The sequence below is a fragment of the Nicotiana sylvestris genome, chromosome 8, assembly GCF_000393655.2.
Source record: "Nicotiana sylvestris chromosome 8, ASM39365v2, whole genome shotgun sequence".
NCBI lineage: Eukaryota > Viridiplantae > Streptophyta > Magnoliopsida > Solanales > Solanaceae > Nicotiana > Nicotiana sylvestris.
In genome coordinates, this window is record NC_091064.1 from 88893552 (window position 1) to 88899411 (window position 5860).

The following is a 5860-nucleotide window of genomic DNA, read 5'->3' on the forward strand; positions in this document are numbered from 1 at the left end:
ATCTAATGTTATGATTTTCCCTATTGATGGAATCCCTTCTGGTTATGTTTCACATAGATTCGCCTAATCACCTCTATCAGTCATGAGCACTCTTATTACCGTAAATCTCTCCCGAGTAATCACGACAATTTACTAGACACACTCTCCCGAGTTACGCTAGCTGGCTTTGTTTATTACAGCTCACTTTAGATTGCACCCAAGGCTTCGTTATCCCTAATCTCGCCTTTAATCCCTCGGTTATTGATCTCTCATATACTCTGGAAGTGGTGTTGTTCAACACTTACCTAAATATGCACTCTCTCCCGAGTTATGCATACTAAATAGGCACAACTAATTGAGGATCCTATCAATTAACTACAACAAGAACGTAGTTGAAACAAATAGAGATTAAACCAAGCAATCTATATTAACATAACAAGAAGTTCATCCTTCAATAGGGTCCATCAAAACCTTAGACTAAATATTTAGCTACTCATACTAGTGTTCATCATAACAATAGCCAAATTCATCACAAATGGAAAAATGCAAAAGGAAGAAATGAAGAACTCTATGTTGAAGTCTCCTCCTTGCCTCTTTCTTCACTCCCTTGAACTTAGCTATCCAGATCTTGATAATCCTCCTGTGGGCGAGCTGGACCTCTTTTAGGTTTAGTGGGATTGCCCCCGAACTTTGAAGGTTACCCCTGAAATTTATTTTTCCGGAGATGGACTAGCGCGATCGCGCTAAAGGCCGCACATGTGGCCTACCATTCTGCCTCGAATTCCTGGGCTAGCGCGGTCGCGCTAGAGGGCACGCTAGTCTGGGTTCTCATTTCAGCCCTTATTTCTCTCTTATTCCCACGTACTCAGCTCTGAGCTTCCCTTTGTTCAATCTAGCTCGAATTGCAGTTCTAAGTCCTCATACGCGTAACTCGCTCCTGAAAATCATGAAATTCACAATTAGAGCCAATTTACCATCACTTAACTATCCTACAACAGTCAAACCTAGTCAAGTTGGGGCATAAGCAGTCACCAAATTACATAAATCTAGCCTATTATCAACACCCCACACTTAAATCATTACTAGTCCTCGAGCAATCCATCACACTCTATAAAGGTCCCTTCGCTAAGTCTTTTCCCCTAATGTATCACACCAAGAACAAATCACCAAAGTTACGCCTAGTAGTGAACAATCTTTTCCTCAAAAGTCGACTCTCACGTGTCGTGCAATATTCGTACTTACTCAAATTACTCTATACATCAGTCAAGACTTACCTTTCCTTCGTGAATCACATGCCCTCACATCACACAAGAGAGTAGTTCCGCAAATATTAATATTGAGAACAATTAGGAACTTAGATGAAGAAAGTTCACTCACTCTCAAAAAGAACATTCACATGCCACAAAGACGCACCATAGGCTTGCCCGTAGTATACTACTCTACTAATCGAGCCCATTCAGTCAAAGATCGGTTAGGACTTCACTTGGTTGTAATGTAGGCTAAGGGACGGGTATGATATATTTGGATATAGTGACTAACCTCCCTAAGCACTTTTAATACAATTACATTAACCTTCAAAACCATATTTATGTCAACCAGACATTCCACCACATTTTTATTTATAACATCACATTCCATTAGGTGCAATTTTATCAAATCACCACTTATCAACTATTACAATTACTCTTTAGTGGTGCTTATTCTTTTACTTTTCCAAACAACTGCACATTTCCTCTATTTCATCGGTTCGACTCAAAAACCAAACCACCACCCCACACTTTAGCTTTTGCATATTTCACTACCATTCAAGTGCTTACATGAGGTAACGAGGTTCAAACAGATGTCCATTCAAAAAATTGGGTAAGGTTTGCAATGTGGTTGCCAAAGAAACATGCTTGAAGACTCAACGGGGTTGACTACGATGTACTACATTTAGGTGGGTCTACTTTATATATCTGGCTTAACAAAGAAATGCCTATATCACTTCTAAGACTGAATGAAACTATTATTTCGCTTTGCAAACACACTGGGCAAGTTCTAGGCATCAAATGTAAAACATAGAATACAGTACAACTCACACACACATGGCATATGACTCACTTCAGATTGGATTATCCAGACACTCTCTTTTGAGTATTGAAGTCAGTTACAAACATACAATTTAAGGCACTTTAGCAAGAGTCAACCATTGAGACTAAGTGTTACACTCTAGTGTCTACTGTGTTCAGGTGTATCAACGCCAAGGATTTCTCTTTCTATTTCAGCTCGTAGCCCATCAATACTAACTAAAAAAAACTAAAATCAAAATAAACAAAAACTAACTACACCCGATTTAAGATAAACCCTTGGAAAAGAACCGTGGCCCAAAGAAAAACTAAGGTGGAGTTGCTACACTACCTAAAACAAAACAAGAAAAATACGAAATCTTTTTAGTATTTTCTTTAGACTTACTTTCCTCAAGAAGATTGTCTAAAAGATCCGTCATCAGGAAGAGTCCTCATATTCCTCTCTCTCTTTTTTTAAAGTCAACTTACCTACCTTAAGCTTTCCTAATGTACTATTACTCAAGACACCAAAAACAATCAAGAAGAAATGAAGGAACATTAATCAGTCAAATTATTACATATACATATATACATTCAAGTAACCCCCACCCCACACTCAAAATGAAGTCGTGTGCCCATGGAATACAAAATAACAAATAGTGAGGTGAAGGAACTTCCCTGAAGGATCACTCTTGGTCGGAGACAATGTCCGGGTTCAAATTGCAAGCACGACCCAGAGCTCTCAACCAGCCCAATATTTTCTTCTCCGATTTCACCTGCCTGTCAGCCACTACGTCAACACGGGTACCCAAGTCAGTGACCAAGGTACGCAATCCAGCCACCTCCTGCTCCAAAGCTGTGAACAGTGTAACCCGAGCAGCTCCAGATGGTGTTGCTGTCCCAGATTGTGTTGCAGTTGCCTCATTTTGCTCATGGGCTTGTGGCTCGAGTTTCGCCTCCTCCTGCTCAGCTTCCGCTTCCTCAGAGTCATCAGAATCATCACTAGCATCACCACCAGCTGCCATCGGCTCCTTACTAGTAGTCACCTTGTCAGCTCGGAACTTGTGGTCTCTTGGCATTCTCCCATCAACATCTAGATTTTTCGGCACCCGAGCCGCCCTGCAAAGTTTAGTAACCAACGAAGGGAATAAGAACCCATACCTTTTGATTAGGCAATGGGTGAACATCTCCTCATGGATCACTTTGGCCACGTCAAAGTTGCGATCATTAATGAAGAACCAAATCAGGGCCGTTTGAGGTCCATTTACCTCCGTAGTGTTGGAGGATGGGATCAGACGGTTGTTGATAATATACAACCAGCACTTCCCTTCAAAGGTTAGCGCCGAGGAATGAAACTTCCAACCATACTTCATCCAGACTATCTCCTTTCCAGGTACACAAATTGTTTCAAAGAACCTCGCCCACTGCGTGTGTGATAGGCCATATCCCTCATAATAGTCATCATAAGGATCCACAGGAGGGGGCAACTGGTACATCGTTCGTATAGACTCAATAGAGGCATTCACCGCCTTTCGGCGTACAGTGACTATGCCATCGACATGCTCTTTCACAGTGAATCAACTCATATTTTTATGAAGATGCCAACTCAATATTTCCTATCATTTAAAGAAAATTTTGTTTTCTGTTGAGTGCAATAATGTCATACGACATTGAAAGTTGGTTTAATATTACTTAGATTCAGGTTGTTCATAGGTCCCCTTTTTTCCGTGACAAATATTCATTCTCCTTTTTACAGTGTTTGAGTTTATAAAGGGTTTTCTGCAGATTTCTATTTGTCCCATTTGAAGCTATTGAAAAGTATATAACAAGTAACATGTATCTGTTTAGTGGGATCCCTTGGGAGAATAAAATGCTTTTCCATCTTACATATAGGGATATCTTCTCTCTTTTGATAGTTCTCTTTACCCCACCTTTCAAGGATGGGAGTAATCATCTTTCAGTTCCAGGTACTTGTTGTGACGATCCGACCGGTGGTCTTAAAAATTAACGTCCCAATTTCCTATTAAATGCTTTCCCCAAGTTTATTTTTGCTATTTTGATTTGCCGGGATGTTCGGTTTTAAGTTTCGGAGAGTTTTGGGACACTTAGTCCCTAAATGAGAGCTTAATTGTTGGAAAGTTGACTGTAGTCGGAATAGTGTGAAGACAACCTCGGAATCGAAATCTGATAGTTCCGTTAGCTCGGTTAGGTGATTTCGAGCTTAGATGCGTGTTCGGATTGTGTTTTGGAGGTCCGTAGCTAATTTAGGCTTGAAATGCTGAAAGTCGAATTTTTGAAGTTTCCGGTTCGATAGTGAAATTTTGATCCAAGGGCCGGAATGGAATTCCAAGAGTTGCATTAGTTCCCTTATGTCATTTGGGATGTGTGTGCAAAATTTCAGGTCATTCGGAGGTGGTTTGGTTGGGTTTTGATCAAAAGCGTGATTCGGAAGATTTTGAAAGACTTAGGCTTGAATCCAATGTGTTTTGGTTAAATTGATGTTGTTTGAGGTGTTTTAAAGATTCGTACAAGATTGAATAAGGTTTTAGGATATGTTGGTGCCTTTGGTTGAGGTCCCGGGGGCCTCGGGTGTGTTTCAGATGCTCAACGGATCATTTTAAGTTGTTAAAAAGTTGCAGATTTTGTTCAGTTGTTGCAGAGGAATTTTACCCTTCGCGTTCGCGAGTGGAACCTTGCGTTCGCGAAGAGTCATTTGAGGAAGGCAAATATTAAGCCTTCGCGTTCGCGATAGGAGATTCGCGTTCGCGAAAGGTTGGATACTTGTGAACCGCGTTCGCGATTGGGCTTCGCATTCGCGAAGGAGGAAATTTGGCCCAGTAGAATTTACTCATCGCGTTCGCGATGAGAGGAATGCGTTCGTGAAGGTTAGACGGGTAAAGCATTGCGTTCGCGAGGGCCTTGTCGCATTCGCGTAAGAGAACCTTTGGTCAATGTCATTTTTGTGCTTCGCAAATGCGCGGCTTTGACCGCGTTCGCGAAGAAGGAATTAAATGCATGGGCAAAATGTTTTAAAAGGTTTATTTTGCGAATTTTAGCCTAGGTTCCTCCATTGTTAGGCGATTTTGAAGCTTTTTGAAGAGGGTTGAAGAGGGATTCAAGGGGAATCACTTGGAGGTAACATTTTTGACTTCATAACTCGTTTTTGTGTGATTAAAGACCTAATAGTGGTGTGAAATTTGGGGAAAATGGGTAATTAGGGCTTGAGTTTAAGAGGCCTTTAAATGAGGATTTGAGGGGTCATTTGGAATTTGATTTTATTGTTCTTGTTATGTATAGACTCGTGAGAGTACGAGATTTCTGAAAATATAAATTTCACCCGATTCTGCATTTTACACAATTTCATGTATTAGCTTAGAATTTAATTGTAGAATCAGTTACTTGAAGTGTTATTTACTTAATGCAAATGAATTGAATAGATTTGGGCCATTTGGAGTCGAGTACTCATCGCAAAGACGTGGTGTCGGGTTGATTTTGAGCCAGTTCGAGGTAAGTGACTTGTCTAACCTTGTGTGGGGGATCTTCCCCTTAGGATTGATATATTTGGTAATTGAAATGCCTTGTACGTGAGGTGACAGGTGCGTACTTGTGCAAATTGTTGGAAATTCGGTTTTCTTTAAGTACTTATCAGTATGTTCCTTCTCCTGCTTTTATTACTTGTACTATTAAGCCTGTTATTATCTTAAGAAAGCATGTCTAAGTGATTTAATTGCTTTAATTGTTCAATCTGTTTACCTGAACTCTGTGCAGCATGCTAGGCTAGAATTATTTGTTGCCTTAATATGAAATTTCCCTTCTCTAAATATTTTCTTGCTGTT